General features: G+C 42.5%; 1 protein-coding gene across 1 annotated transcript in view; it reads left to right on the forward strand.

Annotated features, from left to right (window-relative positions):
- NEU1 (neuraminidase 1) overlaps positions 1-22,933 on the forward strand; it is a 666,555-nt gene that overhangs the window by 51,731 nt on the left and 591,891 nt on the right. The gene's annotated exons all lie outside the window — the stretch shown is intronic.

Here is a 22,933-nt window from a genome sequence, read left to right on the forward strand (position 1 = left end):
TCGCTATGATATTTGTATTTTATTAAACATCATTATAATGACTAATACACCATAGTAATGATTAGGACCGAACATGTGAATCTGTAAGTGATTTTGGTTGTTAGCAGTTTGACTTTGCAATGATAGCTTCACTTGATTAGGTAAGTAGAAGTTTTGAGATTTTTCTTGACTTACTGTCCCAGCATCTTAAATTACACCATGCAGATTACTGTTTGTGACTACATCAGGGTTTTAAGAATAAATCATTTGTGGACTTCCAGTTGATATTTTCAGAAGTTTGCCTTTTCTAATCTTCGAGGCTTTGTTATTTAAAAAATCCACAGGAGAGTTTGTCACTGACTGAATTAGACTTTTAAAACTGTTGCTGGGTTTGTTGCTGTTGGGAGTCCAGTTTACTCTGTTAACCACAGAACGTTCATGTTTCTTGAAATGTTTCCTGTATTCCCATATTGTATTTACTTGACGGCTGACTCAGTGGCAGCTTATTTAGATGTAGCCTCAGTAAAATTGGTTAATATTGTGCTATCATTGCTTCTTGAATTACTGTTCTTTAAATTTCTACAGTCTCTATTTGGCCTCATGCCTACCGATAACTCTTTACTCCTTACACCTTTTGCAAGAGGTGTAAATAATTACACTGATCTTATTGCAGTCAGAGGCCAACCTCTCACCACAGGTAAAGTTCATCCACTCACTACACAGCACTGCAACAGTAAGCCTCATGTGCTGTGTTTGTAAAGAAACCTTTACCTAAGTTTCTTAGATGCATCACAAACAAACCTCAGCTACATAGACACACTACTACACCCCCACTTTCATCTTCACCCATCTCTGCAAAGGGCAGCTACATAGACACACTACTACACCCCCACTTTCATCTTCACCCATCTCTGCAAAGGGCAGCTACATAGACACACTACTACACCCCCACTTTCATCTTCACCCATCTCTGCAAAGGGCAGCTACATAGACACATGACTACACCCCCACTTTCATCTTCACCCATCTCTGCAAAGGGTCATCAGCATGCAAGCCTAGACCCATAACGTCCACAAAAAAATCAGCTTCCCATGCTCAAGTCCTGATGACTAGTAAATCAATAATTTGACTTATAAGTTCTCCATTCACCTAGATGGACAAAGAGCAGATGACAGTGCTACCTCTCAGGTGTCAGTGCAGAGTGCCACCGGAACATGTGGATCCCTCCACCCTAAGTACAAAATTTGTGTTGGTGGTTGCCCATGTATGGGTGAATAATCCTTATGCACTCTTCTTGGTGCGATGCAGAGTCGTGATGGATCTTTGTGTGTATGTGTCTGATGTGTGGGAAAAAATATTGGTCTTAAGCTTTACCAAGAATTATCAAGAATGATACTTCAGTACAAATACAGAAGAATTGACTTCAAGTAGTTGTCATACTGAGGATATGTAGTTATTAGCAAGAGAAGAGATGGGTTACAGGCTGTCCTGCTCTGCCTGAGATTAATTGCACTTCTCCCTCCAAAGTTTTTGCATACTTGCAGCTCCCATAGTACCTTTTTAGGCAAACTCCATCTTTTGGACATACCATAGGTTCATAGGTAGGTACTAGGCTATCTAGGGCATTTATAAACCTAGTCAGAATGTGTTGGCTTTCGCCTCCCTTTTAGACTAGATTCCTGAGCCTCTGTCCAGCAGGGTCATGGAAGTGATCCCAGGAGTAAATTTATGATTTCCCATCCACTCATCAAGATTTCTCTTGAAGAGGGTCAGCGAGGGGCTCTGCCTAACATGGACTGGGATTCTATTCCAGAGCGAAGGAAGCCTTTGGGATATGAATCTATCCCTCCAGCATGTCCTGTTTATTGTTGTGCTAAGGTTTAAATCCCTGGAGCGTGTAGCTCTAATGGATTTGGTTTTCTTGAGGTGGAGCATGTCCAACAATTCCGGGTTAGACATGGCCTTGCACGTCAGGCAGAGATCGCCTCTGAGTAGGCGGTAAGCAACTGAGTAGAGCTGGAGTTTCTTTAGTCGAGCTGCATAGGGCATCTGTTTGAGGCCCACGATCCTCTTGGTGAGATATTTTTGAGGTCTCTCCAGCTGTTGAAGGTGTCAGGTAAGGTACATCCCAAATGGGGCATTGTACTCAATTATGGGCCTGATGAGCAATGAGTAGAGGGGGCACAATGACCTCTCCTGATCTAGATGTGAACCCTTTTGTGATTAGGTGAGCTATATAGAAGGTTTTTCTAACCACTTTGGCAATGTGATTGTCAAAGGAGAGGTTACTATCTACTTGGGTCCCCAGATCCCCAATTACTTCTTCCGTACTTAGTGGATTACCTCCTATGTGGTAGTTTGTGGGCACTTTGTTTTTCCCAAAGGGGATGATTATGCACTTTTTGGCATTTAGCTTGAGGCCATGGTTCTGACACCAGGTATCCGTTTCCGTAAGGCCCTTCTGGAGGATGCTTGTGTCAGCTGGCGAGTCGATTATGGCTCCCAGTTCGCAATCATCTGCGAACTTGGTAAGCCACAGTCCTCCCGTGTTTGTCTGTACCACAGAGAAGTATATACCGAACAAGAGGGGTCCCAGGACTGAGCCCTGTGGGATGCCACTTGTAACCAGTTTAGAGTCGGACATGGCACCCACGACTCTGACCATGTGAGTTCTATCCTTGAACCAGGTTGCAACCCATCTTGTGACATATGGGTTAATATTTAAGCTGGTAACTTATTTATGATGCCAGAGTGGGGTATTGTGTCAAAGGCCTTTGCAAGGTCCAGGTAGGCTGTGTGGACTACCTTTCCCTCATCTATGGCTTTGGTTACTATTTTGAAGAAGTCAACTAGGTTTGAGGCACGATCTGCCTTTAACAAAGCTGAACTGGGTAGGGTCCAGTGTTTGGAGGTTCCCAATGTCTTTGTTTATGAGATCCATGATGATGCACTCCATAGCCTTGCAGACCAGGCTAGTCAGGCTTATAGGGCGATAGTTCTCAGGATCTGTTGTGGCGCCACCTTTGTGGAGCGGGATCACTGTTGCTGTACGCCATTCTTTGGGTACATAACCTGTGGTAAGGCTGAGTTGGAACAGTGAATTTATGTGAGGGTTTAGTTCATTTTGGAGCTTGTGTAAGACACAGCCCGGGATACCATCCTGTCCCATTGATGCTGTGTTTTTTACTTTGGAGAGGGCTGCTTTCACCTGTGTGTCTGTGATGTCTGGGGACTGCATTCTTCTGGGATAGACACTGGCCCTTTTGGGGGGGGGGGTAAAGTTTGCACTGAACCTGTCTGCCAGGATGTTGGCAATGTCAGTGGGTTCAGTGTATTTTGTGCCATTTCGCACTAGCTCAGAGCAGATCTGAGAGTGGTTTCCTTGTCTGGGGGTGGGGTCGGGATGTGTATGTCCATTGTGATTAGTTTATGGTCTGATCTTACCAAAGAGGGGTTTACCTCTGGTGTGGAACATTGAGCCCCCATGTTGGTGATGACCAGGTCTAATATATGTTGTCCCCTCTTGTGGGAGTGGTGACAAGTTGTTCCATGGCATTTGAGTTTATAAACCCCAGGAACCATTGGGCGAAACAGTTGGGACATGAGTAGTTTTCCCAGTCAATGTTTGGGTAGTTGAAATCCCCCAATATCATGGTGTTTGGTGAGACCTTCATCTTCTCCAATGTTCTCAGGATTGCCGAGTGGGGGTCCTGAGACAAGGTGGGTGATTTGTAGCAGGCTACAAACTGAAAAGCAGTTTTACCTACTGTTAGTTGCACATGGATGGTTTCCGCTGCCTCGTGCAGTACCACTAACCTGGGGGGGGGGGTGTATCCTTGATGAAAATGGATATTACTCCACCTTTAGTATTTCGGTCCGAGTTCTGGGGCCGAAAATAATGGTATGAGTTGAATCCTGGTAGTGCTGGGGTGCTCTCTCTAGGGCCTTGAATCATGTTTCTGTTACTGCACAGATATTGATTTTCTCCATACTGAGGAGTCCCTCGAGTGCGTGCATCTTGAGGTTTAGACTTCTGGCATTGAGTAGCATTACCCTTAGTTTTTTGTTTCTGGTATTGTCTACGGAGGTGGGTTTGTCTTTTGAGCCTTGCCTAAAAAAGGCACTATGGGGGTGGCAAGAGCCTTAGCCAGTATTTGAAAGCCTAAAGGTAACCGGTTCAAGCTGTCCCTGGTGAAGCAACGTGGCTTGTCGAGCACGTCATCCCAGGCTGACAGACACTGGATCCCCTTTGAATGACACTTGGCTATTGCTTAGCCATTTGTTAAAATTGATCATTTTGTCTTTATTCTGTGGCATCATTCTTGGTGAGGGCAAGATGCTACTCGGGGTCAGGGTCATACCGACGTGGGCTACATGATCAGAGAGCTCCTCTATGTCTCTTTTCATGTAGTCCAGGGAGGTACATCTCAGGTCATTCACACCAACATGGACAATGACAGAGTCATATTTGTACCTGCTGTGGAGTGACCTGAGTGCCTGTGTTATGTGGCGGATCCTGGCACCCTACAGGCAGCTTACAGTGACCTTCTCCTTGTTCAGTCTGGAGAGTGGGACGTCAGTGTGCCTGACAATAGAGTCTCAAATTACTAGTGTATTAGGTGTGTTATTTAGCCTTAGGAGCTGCGACTGCGTGGCACACTGACTTTGTGAAGTGTAAGATATGTGAAAGTTGTTGTGGGGTAGCAGTTGCTTGGATGTCTGCTTTGGAGGTCCTCTGTTGCTTTGGCAGATTTTTATTTAGAGCCTCCAAGTATGTTTTTTATTAGTTTGTGTTTTGTTTGCTGGTGCGATTGGTCTGTGAGACTGGTTGTGTGGTGCGAGTGGTTTCCTTCTCCTCCTGACTGACTGTGCCAGTCTTGGGTTGAGAGAGCTCGGCCTCCAGTTTGACTGTATAGTTGCATCTCTCACATATATTTGAGTTTGTTGGAAGTAGGAGAGGGTTGTCTGTGTACATAAGGCAATTGTAACATTGCCTCAAGATTCCCAGATTCACCAGCTGGACTGGAGAGTACATCTGAAACTGCGCTTTGAACATGGCTGGATGGTTTAAAGAACTGATTTATTGATTGTCTGGAATGGACGAATAGGGAGCCTTATACTTCTGGATAGTATAAGTGGGTGTAGTGCTAAAGTTTGTTAGTGCTTACGGAGAAATATGAGCAAGTGCTGGGCTGTAGAATGAAGGTTCAGTGCTTATTTTGAGAGTTTGACTAGTTCTAAGGGAAAAATTGAACAGCAGACTTTGTGGAGCCGGGAATAGTTTAAAACTGCTTAAATGGCGCAAATGCAGGTTTTAAGTCAGGGAACTTGAAAGAGATAGGAATTAGCCCAAAACGGCCAATAAGCTACTAGTTGCTGGGCTGAGACCACTCCTCCAGGGGCAGATAGGCTGCTCAAAGCTCCCCACTCTCACTGGTGAACAGAGAAGCTTCCTCCTATCCAAGTAAGGATATGGGCAACACAGGAACTTATACCACAGCCAAGAATTCAGCAAAACCTGAAATCTGGACTATAGTTCAGAAAAGACGGGAAACGAGGATATATAGATATATATATTTTTTTCAACAGTAAATGCTTTAAACAGTCTAGCGCATATTAACAAATTCAAATTTGTCTGTCATCAAAATGGCACTGCAATAGTGCTTTTAGTTTAACTAAGAAAATACCTGAGTTTGAAGCCTTCCTGACTCTCAAGCTCAACTATTTGTGTATCAGTACTGAAACCTGGTTCCAGTGTAATGATAAAATCTCCTCTATACCTGGGTTCTGCACTTATTCATTCATCTCGTCCAGAAACTGTGAAGGTGTCTTCTTATTTACAGTCATCTCATACTAACTTCCACATGGCACAAACCTCTAGATTTTTGTGGTGTGATGGGCCCACACAGCTTGGCCAAATTATTAGGTGCCTCAACCACCTCACTCCTGCGTACAATGAAATGGCAACAGTTATATTAAGGGACTGCATCTTGCATATAGCTTTTTTGTAAAATATGCTAGACACATGCTTGAAGTGCAAACCTTGCTTACTGAACTTTAGTGCATTGAACTTTGATTAACCTGAAAAAATGTTTATCAGCTTACAGAGTCAAATAAAAGGAACTATCACAAGTCTGCAGTCAGCTAAGGGATAACTGTTCTCTTAGAAGAGGAAGTAATGCATAAAACCAAACATTACAGGACTTGTTTACAACTTAGGAAATGATTTGTAATTTTCTAAAATATTCCATCCATTTATGATTAAACGTATGATCTGGATGTAATCAGCCAAACCTGTTGACCCTATGGCCTGCTCAAACCTATGTTTTGCCTTTCGGCTTTTCCCGGTTAGGGGTCGCCACAGCGAAACTCCGGTCCACTAATGATTGGTAGTTGATTTTTACGTGCCGAGTTACCAGCCCTGACGCACGACCTTCAACGAAGGTACGCCCATTCACGCATGTCTCCACGCAGAAGACGCTCTAGCTGAGAATCGAACCGGACAGTGTCTTACTGTGAGACGACAATGCTACCGCAGCACCACCACCACCAAAAGCTCAAAGGCTGATAATAGGATGGAACTCACCATCCAGATTTGATTGATCATTGCACTAGCCTGAACTGAGCATACAGCTATTTTGCCAGTGTCAGCCCTGTCTTAACAGAACTCATCATCCAGATTTGATTGATCATTGCACTAGCCTGAACTGAGCATACAGCTATTTCGCCAGTGTCAGCCCTGTCTTAACAGAACTCATGATCCAGATTTGATTGATCTTTGCACTAGCCTGAACTGAGCATACAGCTATTTTGCCAGTGACAGCCCTGTCTTAACCGAACCCATCTTCTGGATTTGATTTGACTTATTTGCTTTGATCAACATGAACGTTTAGCTTAGACTGAGCTCTTGGATGTATCGGTGCCTGCAAGTGTATTGACTAAACAGCTAGGAGAACTCTAATCTGTTCAGTGCAGCTATCAGTGGGCTTGATAATTCCTTTAATGCTTGTAAGTACAGACATCGTTATTTTTTATTTAATTTGTTGATTATGGTAATAAACTGTTTAAGCTTGTGCCTTGGTGTCTTGTGTCACTTCTTCTCAACTGTATTAACCACAGAATTATAATAATGGTCCGTAACATATGATCATAGTCACCATTAACAAAACCAGCTATCATATCCTTACAAATTATAGGTCCTCTTCAGTGTCTCTTGTTGATCCTGTTTTATAGTTGAATTACTAGGAAAAAATGACTCTCAAACAAATGCACTCCTTCTAGGAGACTTCAACTACCCTTCTATCAAATGGAATATCAATACAACCATTAGTAGGTGTGCACAGTGGTTCCTAGAGTTTGTAAATGCCAAACTCTTAGACCAGATCATATACCTTTGTACGCGTGGTGCATGCCTTCTTGACCTTGTCCCTTGTTGTCTTGACCTCTGCACCCCACTGTTTGTCCCACCCTTTCTGGTTAGGTCTGACCACTACACCATTGTCATCCCTCTCAGCACCAATTCCACTTCTTCACTCAACCATATAAAATTTAGGAACTGCTCCAAAGCCTGATGTTCTCAGATAATTTTATTTGTTTATTGACATTTGCTTAACAGGAAAGTCTGACTGGGTAGGTACCTATTTTTAGTGGAGGCTTGGGGAGAAAAGGACTGAAGTGTTACAAAACCTTTTTAAGAACAGTAATTTTACAATGTTCAAAAATAATACAAAAAACATGTGCAATTTAAATAATTATACCAAATTGGACATCTTGTGAAAATATTGGTTAAGAATAGATAAAACTTGTGTGACAATGATTTAATATTTAGAGAAATGTTAGCCAGGTTATAGAAAAACTAAAGTAAGTATAATACAAACAGAAATTGCAGTGTGAAGTGAGAGAAAAAACAGGGTTATGGCATATTTAGAAAGAGAGTTAGAGGAGAGAAATTGATTGGAATATTGAAGTGCGTGATGAAGAGGGAGTGAGTAAGGAGATATAAAGTATGAATAGGTACAGGATCATATTTAGGGATATAGTTTATCCTGGAGTTGAGCAAGAACAAAATTAGGTTTGGCTATGAAGCCTTTCAGGATGGTTTTAAAGGACTGGAGGGTACGAGATTGGACTGATGGGTACAGGAAAGGAATTCCAGGCCTTTTCCTATTGGATACAGGTAAGACGTTCCAGGCCTTAGCAACATGGTATGATTACAGACCATGCCCAACAGATTTGATAGGTTTGTGGACAGAGTTGAGTTTTTGGTCATAATGGCTGATTGGGAACACAGTTGTGTTTGAATAGTATTTAGTGCTGGACAAGCAGATGGAAGCTAGATAATTGTATAGGTCGTAAGAAGCTGTTTATATGTTAATTAATGGTATAGTTGTAATTAATTTAGGCTTTTTAGTACTTTACAGTAGTGAGTTCTAAAAAGGGAATTTGTTACATATTTAGCCACTTTATTATAGTATTGTACAAGTTTTGATTTTTGTGATGCTTGGAGGTTAGTAAAGATGGTAAAAAATAGTAAGGGGAAGAGGTAAGTAGTGGCAAGTGTAGTTCTCATCTGCTAAAATTACAGCAAAATAATTTAGAAATAAATATTTATGGTGGAATTGACACATACATAAATTGTACAACAAAAGGAGAAAACTGTTGTTGTATAAGATATCCTCCTCCCCAATATAAAAGGTATTTAAAAGTGGTTATCAAACGTCACAGATGGTCTATTAAAAATGTATGGCTACATGTGAATTAAAAATTGGCACTTCTGCTATAGACAACCATTTTCTTTAAATATTTCAGGAATCTCCAAGGTTACACTCTGCTTTTCCCTGAAGTAATATCTGATGGCACTACTTTCTGTGATCGTGAAGCCATTTCCAAATTCCTGCCAGCAAATTTGACTTCAGGTTTCACCCCACTGACTCAACCTTCAGTACCCCTACCCATTTCTAGCTTAACTCCTATTTCCCTATTATCACTCAGACAAGTCCTGTCATTTTTATCAAAGATCAAAAGCACCGCTTCCATGAGGCTGGACGATGTATCTGACCGCCTTCAGGTATGTGTCAAATATAGCTTTGCTCAACCCCACCTTAATCTGTTTTATTTTCGGTATGTCCACTGGTGGTGTGCATAACACTTGGCAAACTGCCATAATTGTTCCACTACACAAGGGTGGCCCTATCATAGGTCCAGGTAATTGCAGACCCTTAGATTTCACTAGAGAAATTTTGTAAGATCATAAAACTGTCATAGTAAGTCTCATAAACAGTGATATAGAGAACTTTGGTCCCTTAATCCAAACTAATCTGGCTTTATTAAATGCAATTCTGTCTATTAAATCTAATCCGTTTCTTGCTAGGGTCACAGCAACCATGCCATCCACACTTCTTTCCTGGACCAAGTTAAGGCCTTTGGTATACTTCCCTTTCATATTACCAACAGGCTTACACAACTTAACATTAGTCGTTATGTTGTTCACTGATTTATCCAGCTGGTTTACTTACAGGACTGACACAGTAAGAGTTTCAGGTACTTCTGCTGCACAAAAGAAGGTCAACAGTGGAGTTCCTCAAAGCTCTCTAATGGGTCCCCTACTCTTCAGCATCTAATTTTCTGACATTAAAGGCAGAAATTGATGAGATGTGATTCACTAAGTTTGTCAGTTACTGTGCTGCCATTATATGCTCCCCTAAGGACTCCCAAGGGTTTCAGTGGACTTTGTTTAATGCCAAAACTGTACTGTAATTTAAGTCCACAGGCAAGAATTCCACATTTCATACCATATCTAAGACAGTTGACTCAGAAACCGGGAATTGGAGTACTTTCATAGACAACAAACAATTTTTTACCCATCATGTGTCAGTCGTAGTCAGAAAATCCTTCTGTTTTGTACAGTTAATTTCCCAAGTCATATCTTCCAGGAGTAAAGAATCCATAATCCTTCTCTGTACCTCCCTTATTTAACCCATTATATGTGCCCCCATTGGTATGTACTTATCTCGAAAGGTCTTGGAAGATTTCTGACTAGGAAAATATTGCTGGTTTAAACTTACTAAGCCAGACTGTTAGAATATGCCTTCTTGACTTCAGACTTTTGACTGTGCCAACAGGAAAGCCTAGCAGGACATGGTTTAAGTTGATAGTGTTTAAATGTAGACTGACCTATTTGAGATTTAGAATGTTTTCAACCTTCATGTTAACTAGGCAGAGTAGTTTGGTGGATGAGGTTGAAGTGACACTGAAGGTGGTGGATAAACAGAATCGTGGGATGGGAACCTTGGTGGGTAGGACTGATTGTGGTTAGAATATCGAGACCATCATTAGTGGTTTATCAAGCACATAATCATCTTATTCCTCAGGATTAAGGAGTTAAAAGACTGACAGAAGATGTGTGACAGGTTTTTGTTGAAGGGGAAAAGGATGCTTACAGATAAGGATTGCTGTAAAGCTAATTGCAGGATGGGGGGGGGGGCTTACTTGATTTTAAGTCTTATGTGGTGGATGCCGAGACCTTCAAAGGTCACATGGCATGTAGGTATATGATGGAGAGGTACTTGGATGAGATCAGACAAGGTTTTAGGCTGGTTAGAAAAGGTCAGTTGGATTTGGACAGAGTGGGATGGTGAGCTAGGCGTATAGTATTGGAGGAAATGTGAAATGGAAGAACTGTTTAACAGTTAAAGATGGGGTGAATAAGGGTAGATGAGCAGGTAAAATTGAGGAATTGTTGAGCTATGAGGAGGCTAGCAAAGGGGACAAGCTGCCTGTGAGGAATTGACTACTTTAAAGAGAGAGGGAAGACAAAATAGAAAGAAGTACTACAAGGGGCAGGTGACAAAGCTGTATCAGTGGAGGGGCATAAGGAAAGAAATGCTAGGGGCTGTTTACAAGCATGCATATGAGACAGAGAGGTGGGAGGCTGTGGCTAGTTTGTTTTGAAGTTTGGTTATGGGTGAAAAGATTTTGAGGAGGGGCCTTTTGGAGGAGGTGGTTGGGGTATATTGGGTTAAGGATTCTGATCCAGTTTGGAACCTGAATATAAACTTGTTACATTGTTGGTACATTACTCCAGACAAGCTAAGGAGGAAAGGGAAAAGCAGTAATGATAGCTGCTGGGGATGTGGGAGCCCAGGTGCTGACAGGCATCATATGTACAGAACTTGTTAGAAAGTGAAACCTCTGTGGAGTTGCATGCAGATACTGTGGTCAGAGCTCTCTGGGCAGGATACTGTGGGGAACTGTGTGTTTGGGGTAATGGATGAGGTATTGTCATAAAAACAAGGATATTGGGCCACAGATAATGGCAGAGGACCTTAAGGGTGCAGTGATCACAGCTCCTGAATCCAGTGTCACTTTAAAGAAAAATAGTCCAGACTTACAAGATTCATCTGAGATGGTAGTTGCATACACCAGACCTTACACTAGGCAACCCATTTGAGACGCATACATTTAGCCTTCAGCACTTAAGCTTCTGCCCTAGTTTAGGGAAGGCATTGTCAAGGGTAGAGTCTTCAACGTACGTGGTTTCATTTGGATGCTGGCTTTTCACATCAGTGTTTCGGAGATGAGGTCAGTTCTCACACTCCAAGCTTTCTAGTACTCCCTACTCCAAGGTATAATGGCCATCCACAGCAGTAACATGACAGTTGTTTGGTATATCAGTAAGCAGGAGGCGTCTACTCCTACTCTTGGAATTGCAAAACAGTGAAGGTCTAGCAATGGGTATGTCAACCAACTGATAGCACACTGCATTGGAGACCAGATGGCTTAGTGGTTAAGGTTTTCACCTCCCATGCACAAGGTACAAGGTTTGAGCCTAACCTCCGACCAATGTCTCTTTGGAGTTTGCATGTTCGCCCTGTGTCTCTGTCGGGTTTCTCCCATGTCCGAAAAACATGTTGAATGTTTCCATCTCAAACTCGCCAATGAATGGAGCTGTGGGCAGCAGCATAGACTGTACATGGTGCCCTATATGGGGAAGAGTTGTACAGACCAACCGTTTTGGGCATCTACTGTGGCGGGCAGTATTCTTAAGAATGGAGATTATGGATCACCGACTGTGCGCCGTGGCAGGGCTAGCCACTTGATGGTGTAAAGTATGGCTCTAGGTGATTCGGTCATGTTGACTGTCGCCAAAAATGGGCATGGGTAGTTACTGGTGATAAGTGAGATTTGGACCCGGCCTACTCTGACCCACGCCAGGGTCCCTTACTAATGGTGAGAGGGGTATATGTGCCCCTATTGGCCATGGTGTGCCCACCATAAAAAGCCCAGTAGCCCTCGGTCAATAAGCTACTGGCTGGTCTGTATCTAGTTGCCCAGCCTAGGTTACCTTGGAAAGCTCTGAGTAAAAGCTGGACGTAAAACCAACCAACCTGCCAAACATGAACTAAGAATTGCTACACGTAATGTAGGTTCACTGACAGGACGTAGCTTGGAAGTAGATGACATGATGGTATGGAAGAGGCTGGACATCTTGTGTATCCAAGAGACTAGATGGAAGGGCAGTGCAGCAGAGCCACTTGGCTTGGGATCCAGAATCTACTACTCGGGTGGAGGGCAGGCTAGAAATGGTGTAGGAATTGTGGTGAGAGAGAGACTTCAGAAGATAGTAAGGGATATCATCAGAATTAATGACAGACTCATGGCAGTCAGACTCCAGTGTAATGATAGGGCAGCATTCATAATCTCAGCCTATGCCCCTCAGCAGGGTTGTGATGGTGAGGAAAAGTGTGCATTCAGACAGCAGTTGCAGGACCTACTAGATAAAGCAGGACAACATGAATTGGTGTTGATAATGGGTGACTTGAATGCACATATTGGGACAGACAGAACAGGATATGAGGACTGCCTGGGCCCACATGGGTGGAGCAACAGGAATAAAGAAGGAGAAGCCATTCTTGACTTCTGTTTGGCAAATGACTTGATAGTAACCAACACATGGTCCAGAAAGAAAGACCGTCACAAGATCACATACAAGAGTAGTCAACATGCAACTCTGGTAGACTTCCTCCTAGTAAGGAAATGGCACTGGGGTAGAATCTATGATTACAAAGTCATCCCCAGTGAAAACGTCGGCCAACAGCATAAACCACTAGTTGCCACAGTCACCTGCAAGCAGTGGTCAGAGAAAGCTCTACGCTCAACAGAGACCAGGCTGAAGACCTGGAAGTTGACTGGAGAGAAAGTACAACAGTTTAAGGAATTACTCGGGGCTCTAGCACCCCAAGAAGAGGAGGAAATCGGCGGAGTTGAAGAAGAATGCCAGCGCCTAAAAACAGCATGTGTTAGGACTACAGAAAAGATATGTGGCCGTGCCAGGTATGGAAATAAGGTACATAAGGAAAGCTGGTGGTGGAATGCAGAAGTTCAGGAAGTCATCAAAAAAAGGAGTGCTGGAAGAAGTGGGAGACAGAAAAAATGACCAGGCTGGGAAGGACTACTGGTTGGCTAACAAAGAAGCTAAGAAAGAAGTTGCAATAGCAAAGAATATGGCATCGGAGGCATTCTACCAACTTCTGGAAAGTGACTCAGTAAGGGGCACAAAGGAACTATATCAGGTTGCAAGGCAAACACAGAAAGATAAAGAAGATACTCAGACACCCTTCATAAGGGATGCCAACAACAACCTGCTCACCTGTCCACAGGACATCAAAGGCAGATGGAAGGAGTATTCCAGCAGCTTCTGAATGAAGAAAACCCCACAGAAGCTGTACTGCCCCAGAAACAGCATACGATGAAAGAAGAAGAGGAACCCACCCTAGAAGAAGTAAGAACAGCAATAAGGAAGATGAAGTCAGGGAAAGCAGCAGGCTCAGATAAGGTCACAGCAAATATGATAAAGATGCTGGGTGAGATAGGGGAGAAGTGGTTCCTGAGGGTACTAATAGCAGTGTGGAGAGAAAGGCATATCCCAGATGACTGGAGAATAAGCATACTTGTGCCAGTGTACAAAAACAAAGGGGACATCCACAACTGTGGGCAGTACAGAGGCATCAAACTCCTATCACATTGCATGAAAGTTCTGGAGAGGGTGATTGATAAACAGGTATGCAGATAAACAGGTATGCAGAGTAGTAGAATGTAAGATGGGAGATGAGCAGTTTGGATTCAGATCAGGATGCAGCACAATTGACCCAATGTTTGCATTGAGACAGATACTTGAGAAGAAGCTAGAGATGAGGAGAAAGTCCAATTGGGCATTCCTAGATTTGGAGAAAGCATATGACAAGGTCCCAAAAAAGCTAATCTGGGCAGTACTGCGGTGGTTTGAAGCCCCAGAAACATTAGTAGAATTAGTGCAGGCTATGTACAAGGACCCAATGACTCAAGTACAAACAGTGTTCGGCCTCACAGAGGGGTTCCTAATGGGAGTGGGTATACATCAGGGTTCAGCTCTGAGCCCTCTGCTGTTCATACTGGTGATGGACTACATTAGCGAACAGGTTGGAGGGGATGGATCAACAAAGCTGCTGTATGCAGACAATGTGGCAGTACAGGCAGACACTGAGCTAGAACTTCAACAAAGGATAGGAGAATGGAATGCAAATCTGAAGGCACATGGGATGAAACTAAGCACAGATAAGAGGGTGGTAATGGCAGCAAATTGGGGAAATCAGAAGAAGCTGAGAATTGGGATAGAAGGGAAGATAGTGGAACAGGTAAACCGCTTCAAGTATCTGGGAGGGGTGGTTGAAGAGAAGGGTAGTCTGAATGAAGAGATCAAAGCTAGAATCAGAGGGGCTGCAGCCAACTTGCATAAAGTATCAGGTGTAGTCTATGACAGAAGAATGGCAAAGAAGCTGAAAGGTAAGGTGTACAAGACAGTGGTGCGACCATTACTAATGTATGGTACAGAAACCTGGGCAGTAAAGACAGAACAGTTGAAGAAGCTACAGGTGATGGAAATGAAGTGCCTGAGAAAGTTGATAGCATGCACACTGTGGGACAGACGAAGAAATGAAGATGTAAGAGCAGAAGCCAAAGTATCTCCAATTGCAGGAAAGGTCAAAGACAGATTACAGTGGTTTGGGCGCATGTGTAGAAAAGTAGAACAGTCTTGTGAGGAAGGTTTGGGACAGACAGGAAGAAAGTAAGAGGAAGCAAGGACATCCGGCAAAGAGGTGATTGGATTGTGTGAAAGAAGATATGTGGCAGTCAGGCATGAGTGTTGAAGAAGGCAGGAGTGTGGCACTGAATCAAGAGTGGCAGCAATTAACATGATACCCCAACCCCATGTAGAAAAATGGGGAAAAAGGGTAATGATGATGATTATGATGGCATGCTGCATTTCAGGGGAACAGATGTGTAGAGTCATTCTCATAATGACATGTTGGCATCAACAGATTTATTTCCCTTTGCTAAAGCCTGCCCTTTTGTAAAAACTTCTCTTACTACAGCCCTCTAAGATCCCACCATCCTAACCATCAGCTCCATTTCTCTCTTTACTTCCTATGTCTTAACTACATGAGTGTACCAGTTCCATTAGTGGCCTACCCATTCATCAGATTCTCATATCTGCACAGAAGCCAAATACTAGACAGTCTGTAAGAATAAGAGGGCAAATGTTTTTACATTTGGGTGTCATTTAGGGGACTGGATTCATGTAATGCTTATTCCATCAATTTTGGATTGCCTACTTCAAATCTTTGACATGGGGCTCAATTATTCTAAAATGCAGCTACACCTAGCTGTTACATGCAGCTTTTTGTCAGGGCTCAGACTCCATATCCTTTGCATCTTTAAAATATGTTAACACTTTAGGTTGTCTTTGTTCTCAGACATTATATCAAGGATGGTGAGATTTGCCTTTTATTCTGGAAAGGCTTACACATTCGTATTTTACATTAACTTCTTCCATAGTGTTAAGACTTTTGTCTTGTTGCAGGTTTTGTCATTGCACTCTCCTGACTTGATGTTTCACAGAGCTAGAGATTTCCATACAAACTGATCCTTCTTTCATCCATAAGGTAGCCACTGAGTCTAATCTAAATTGGGCAGTTCACTACCAGTCTTCTTTCCCAGCCATAGTAAGAGAGGATCGTATTAATTGCATTGTATAGATGTTCATAAACTGCTCATCTGGTGCAGACAGAATGGAATTTGTTTTGCATAATTTGAAAAGGAACTTTGCTATAGGGTATGTAAAGTAACCCCAGCTAAGTGCTTAACTGACTGCATTCAATTTTGCTATGAAATGTAGAATGAGTCTTTACCTTTCGAATGTAGGGCTTTTTTCATCCAAGCAGGGCTACCAATCTGATATTTTTCCACAGTGCAGCTTTGGATGATATTTTTGAAGTAGGTGCTTGGCCTTCACTGAGTGCTTTTCCAAGACATTATAAGCCTCGCATGGCTTTCAGGTCTAGGGCTTCAGATGAGGTACCACAATCAAAAGTATGCTCTTGTGAGGGAGGGCACACAGAAGGACAATTTTGGGATGCTATCCTGCATTTTATGAAGGTGGACCTTAAACCAGATAAGAAAATGTATGTGCTTAGCATAAAGGTAAATCTAGATAAGCAGGTATGTTCTCAATAAAATACCTCACCCAATCTTTCCCTTCCTCTTCCTAACCTGGCCAGATAATTCTGATTACATTTGTCTGCCTTGTATGCCATACCAAAGATCTGGAGAGGACAGTTCCAAGACTGTATTATAGATGAAGGGATGGAGTTTAGTAGCCTGTAAAAGTTTCAGATGCTGAGCTAACATTAGTCTGGTGAGTAATGGGGATGGACCCGCTTATTCGGGTGTTTTGTTATAAAAAAAACAGAATTTTCATTTGTTGAGTATTATGTGTAGGGTTTTACTCACTTTTTTTACTTGGTTGTACGGCAGATACCATAAGTATAGAGTTTATTATGAGCAAGGAAACCTACATCTTGCAGCAAAAAACAAAACTTGTAACCTAGACTTCCTCCAAATATGTGATTAGAGTTGCATGATCTACTTAACTTGTCCTTAAGGAACAGTTTCTCTAACCTGACTGTAATTGTGTAACATGATATGCTATTACTTCTTATATGCTCAGAAATTCTGTAACTAGAAATGCCAGCTAGTGATATAAAATATGTGTGTGTGTGGATGTGTGTGTGGATGTGTGTGTGGATGTGTGTGTGGATGTGTGTGTGGATGTGTGTGTGGATGTGTGTGTGGATGTGTGTGTGGATGTGTGTGTGGATGTGTGTGTGTATATTGTTTATTATGACTTTAGAAAAAAGGATACATACAATAGGAAAGTTGATAATAAAGGGATATTTAAAACATAAGGGGTTTGAAACCCATCTGGCTCCAGTTTTATTCTTGTACATGTATCATAAACATTTAATTGTGTGTTGTTATTTAACCCATAGCTTGAATTCCTGGAATTTAACAAAAAAATCACCATGTTACTCCTGGAAATGTAGTTAAAGAGTTTTGCTCTTCCAGTGATTTAGTATCAGTCTTTTAGTTGTCATTCTGAATTATTCTGTTTTTATATTGTCTTCTTGTACTATATTATCTGTGTACCCCAGCAAATAGTCCAGGCTTATTTGGATAAAAGTCCTTAGGGAACTTTCAGTCAACTCTTTTTGTCTCCGTCTACTATTTTCACCAGTTTGCAAGTCCACCAACAATGTGATAGTATATAAGCAGATTTATCAGTGTTAACAAACAATGGCTTTTATCAACACCTACTCGTGTAAATTTATCTGTACAAGATAAATTCCTTGGATTATTTTATACTGGATAGTTCTGCCTCCAAATGAGATCCCCTAGAGACTTCTGCATACATTACTTGCCAATATTCAGTCAGATCTTTTAAAGTGGTATGTCTCTCATCTTCTGAAACTGTGATTTCATGGATCTGATTAATCAAATAATTTTTGTTAGCTTTCATATTTTTCCAGAGATAGTAATAATTCCTCCATTGTTAAATTTAATACACAACGACTTTTAGAAAACCGGTAGCTCTCATATTTTTCCAGAGATAGTAATAATTCCTCCATTGTTAAATTTAATACATAACGACTTTTAGAAAATAGGTCTTATTCTGATCTCAAAGACAATACCTTGCCTAAACTTCCTTCTGCACTTTTTCTTTCCCTATGATTCACCATTTTCTTTAGTGTCTCACATGCTGTATTGTTTCTCCATTTTAACATCAATATACTGCCCAAAGGCATGATCATTTTGAAAGATATGTTCAGTGGGGTGGTATTTTACTGTAATATTCCTTTATTTTGCACCAGTGCAAGACACAAACCCTTTCGTGTAGTTATTGGATAGCACATTCTCAATGTAATATATTGTGGTGATGTCTGTACCATGTCAGTTAATATTGCTTATTTTTCTCAGATTATATTGTTGTGAATGTGCTTTTCTGAAAAATATTATTTCTGTACACTGACCAGTTTCGGGAAATTCTGTTCCCAGTCATTCACTGGATCTGATGCTGTCAATTTTCATTCGTTCGTCAACTCTTTTGGGTTCAGGTTTGATCCTCTGATCTGACTTGGCTGATTCTACTAGCTTGTGAATCGCTCAAAGCTCTTGAGCTCCTCCCTTTTCCACAATGCCCTAGTTCCTAACATAGCTCAGATTTCATTTGCTGCCTTAGAGTACAGACATGGTCACTGTTTCTGCTGTTGAGTTAGGAGCATTTTTTGGGTACTGTGAGTCTTTTTCTGTAATTTTATTGCTAAAATTCTTTAAAAAAACATCTTTGTGCATCATCTCTTTTTTTCTACTAATTAACTTTTCAAGTACTTTTGTACTGTTTCTTTTACCATTGCTAGTAATTTCTTTTTCCGTGCATTACATACATCTTAAATACCATTGTTGTTTTTCTACTTTGTATTCCCCTTTCTTCATTTTTATTCCAAAAAAAATTATCTTTATTTCTAAGTCTTTCCTCCTTTGCGATAATGTCTGAGAAACCATCGGATTTCAAGAAATGCACAGCCTATGGCCACAAAATCCCATTATCTGATGTGCATTCTAAATGTGTTTATTATCTAGGCCCTCCACACCTTGACACTAGCTGTGACATATGTAAGAGTTTTAACCCTAGAGGCCTTATAAATATAAGAAATTGGTTCTCAGAGGTTTACTACCTTCTAAATCATCTGCATCAACAGCATCTTCTGGTGCTCAAACTGCTAAGAGTTCAGAGAAAAAAAGACTCTAGGAAGCTTTCCCTGGAATCGGCTACTTCATCGGCTCTGGGCTCAGAACTTGCTTAAAAACTGGCTAAGACTTTAAATCCTAGCTCCTCGGATCCAAAAAACAGAAAAAAGAAATCTCCTCTGATCCGATCGCCACTCTTGGCCCTGGATTAATTTACATCCAGATTGCCTTCTCCTTTCCTGGAACACTCGGACACCATCACTCTAGACCTTCATCAACAGGATACTCAACTCACTCTTCCAAAACATGACCGAAGCTGACCTGGACAGGATGATGCGGAAGTTTCTCTTGATGCAGATACAAATGGGGGTTCTCCTGGTTCTGACCCCAACGGGTCCAGAGACCCTTATTCACACAACCTCCCCATTGCTCTTTCCTTCTCCTGTCCAACCGATGGTATGAGAGTTGTCGGATCCAAAGATTACGTAGTTGTTCTCATCGGATCAGAAGATACTGGTATCTTCTACTCCAGTAGCATCTTTGAGTGGACTACCTCCAAGTGCCTCAGAGCTGGATGGCTGTTGGAGTTGTAGCATTGGTGCCAGCTCTGAGCTGTGAGAGTTGACTCCAAAGTTGTTGGAGCCATCTCTTCCCCTCGGAGCCTCAGTGTTGGATAGCTTGGATCCAACTCCCTCTTCGAGTGCTGTGCCATCTGGGAGGAGGGAACTTAGTCTGTAAGCATGTTCTTTCTGAGCCATTGGTTTCCTTCTCAGAGGCATTCAGCATACGAGGTAGTGGAGAGAGCATTCTCTATCCCTAGAGCATCAGACTTCTCCACCTTCTTTGGCTTCGACCACCCTAGTCCATTCGTCTCTATATCATGAGCCTCAATCATTCTTGTCACAGGGACAGCTAGCCGAAGTTGGTCTTCAGGATACCCAACAGGGTATAATGATTTCTTCTGACACTTCTCCAGAACATTCCACCAAAGTAGTTCCCAAGAAGAAAAAATTGCAAAAGGAGGCACTTGTACTCTCCTCAAGAATCCATCACAGAAGACACTGACTTTGATGAGGGAGAAGGGTCCCCAAGATCACCACCCAGTGATGTCTCCTCTGGAGACATTCTGGAGCTTCTAAAGCAAAGAGGTGGTTGGTCTCCTACTAACCCTTCCCAAGAGGAGTTTGTATTCCTTGAGACTTATGGCCCATCTACTTCCTGGGTGACTCAGCCCAGCAGTGAGCTCATTGATTTGGTCTCTCAGTGGAATTGGAAGGAACCTGATGCCATTCAACCAATCCCCAAGAGGTCAGACAGGAGCCCTGGCACCACCTAAGGACAGAACTTTTTGGAGCACCGGTTGTTCCTCTGTCAACTCCCATAACAGGGATTCTAGGGTGATGGACAGGTTTTGGAAGCTTGTTTATGGTTCAGTAACCTGTGCTCTCTGGTCACAGACCTATCTGGCACACTTCACAAGACTCCAGAGGGATTTGATAAAGAACTCTCTAAGTCCCTCTCTGGGACCATGTCCTCTGAAGCAGAGAGTACTGTTGTCTCCCAGTTGGCTACCCTTCAGTCCATTTCCATTTCATGCATGACACTTCCTTCTCACACAGCAGGAGGTACCTCACTGGTGACGGGTTTAGGTATTTCCATTAGAAGACATGCCTGGATACACTTAAGTGACTTTGCGGAAGCCTTCAAAGCTTCCTTCGTTAGTGCTCCTTTTGATGGAAGTTCTTTATTTGGCCTCAGGATGAAAGACACACTCTCTAGGTGTGTCCTGTCTGCTGTGGGTCTGCGTTTTTTGACCCCTCAATGAACCTTTTCTAGGAATCAATGAGGTCATCAAAAAATGTGGTTCAGGAAATCCCAGGGTCCCTTCCAAGATCCACATGACAGTTCCCCCAGGGGCAGAAGGAGGAACTCAAATGGAAGACTCATCCCTCATGGCAGAGGGGGGCTGGTCTACAAAATCAAGGATCTAGATATGCTTTTTGTTACAGATCCTACCAGTGCTTCTGAAAGCAGGCCAGGGCTGTCCATCTCTGGAGGCATTTAGGGGTCACTTATCCCTGCACCAGAGAGCCTGGCTAGAAATTACAAAAGATTCATGGGAGCGGAGGATAATATCCAAAGGTTATATCATACCTTTATCCCATTCACCCCAGTTGGTTTCAGAGAAAATCCCCGATGTCCCACCCAGTCAGAGGGAGATAGTAGCACTAGAAATAAAAAAAGCTGTTAGAGAGTCATCTAAGAGGTCTTCCCAGACGAGAAAGAGCTCAGAACTTGTTCAAGATTCTTTTTAGTGCCAGAAAATAGGGGAATGAAGAACAATTTTGAATCCCAGCAGCCCAAATCAATCAGTTCAATACACAAAGTTCCGGATGGTCATGGTTCAGTCCATTCTGCTTTTTCCTCACAAGGAAGATTGGATGTGCTTGATAGATCTTCAGGACATGTACTGTCATATCAAAATGAACAGACTATCCAGGAGAGACCTACGCTTCCAGCTGGGAGCCGGTCATTACCAGTTCAGAGCTCTGCCCTTTGGTCTCAACATGGCCCCCAGGATATTTAACAAGTTTATGGCAGTAGTGGCAGCTCACCCGGGACTACAGGGATTCCATATGTTTCCATACCTTGACAACTGGCTTATTACTGCTCCAACCACACATCAACTGATTCTAAGCATGGGATTACATACTCCAGTTACGCTCCCATATAGGTATTTCAATCAACTTCAGCAAATGTCATCTTGAGCCATTGCAAATTCATTGGTGCCTCATTCAATATGATCAGACAAACAGCATCTCTCCCCTTGTCAAGAGTTCACACCCTTCAATTCTAAGTCAGAAAAGTCATCCAAAACTCTTCTCTCTCTCAGCTCTTTTAATCCTTCGAGCTTTAGGATCCATGTCAGCGACGATCATGCTAGTACCTTTGTCAAGGTTTCATATGAGAATTTTTCAGTGGACATTGGCAATTCAATGGTCCATTCTTCTATAGCTCCTGTCCACTCAGATAAAAATAACTCAAGCTTGCAAAAAATATCTCCAATGATGGAAGCACTCCAATCAAGTGCAGGAAGGATGTCCCTTTGTTCTTCCCCAGTCCAAGGCCACAGTGAGTCGGATGCCTCTCAGATTGAGTGGGGGAGGCACTTTCTGGGAAGGGCAGTCCAAGGCACATGATTCCCTGATGAGGCCAACACACATATCAGTGTCTTGGAAATGAGAGCTGTCCTCCTAGCATTGCAGGCCTTCCAAGACACTCCCAACTGGGACTATTGTGATTCAGATGCTCAACATGTCAGTAGTGTGCTACATCAGCAAACAAGTGGGAGCCATATCTTGTCCTGTGTGTCGAGCAGCTTTGATAGCGTGGCAATGGGTGATCTCATCCAATCAATTTTTGGTACCAACAAAACTTCCTGGGAAGTCCAATGTGATTACAGACAAGTTAAGCAGGTCTATTCTAATGCCTCACAAGTTGTCTCTCAACATGAGGGTGGTAGAGAAGATATTCCATCGCTGGGATTAATCATGCTGCAACCTCTTTGCATCCCCTCTCAAAAACAAGTGCAGCAGGTTCTTTGCCCTCATCCCCTACTGAGGGAGTCACCAAGAGATGCTCTACTTCACAACTGGCCCACTAATCTCCTTTATTCCTACCCCCCATTACCCCTCGTCCTCAAATTTCTTCAGAAAACATCCTGATTAGGGAGCACAGTAATCCTCATTGCTCCTTACTGGCCTTGACAATTTTGGTCTACCTTCATTTGGCTTCATTTCACTCTTTCTCCATGGTCTCTGGATCCAACTCC

The sequence above is a fragment of the Protopterus annectens genome, chromosome 9.part0 (assembly GCF_019279795.1).
Source record: "Protopterus annectens isolate FY-2018-M chromosome 9.part0, PAN1.0, whole genome shotgun sequence".
NCBI lineage: Eukaryota > Metazoa > Chordata > Ceratodontiformes > Protopteridae > Protopterus > Protopterus annectens.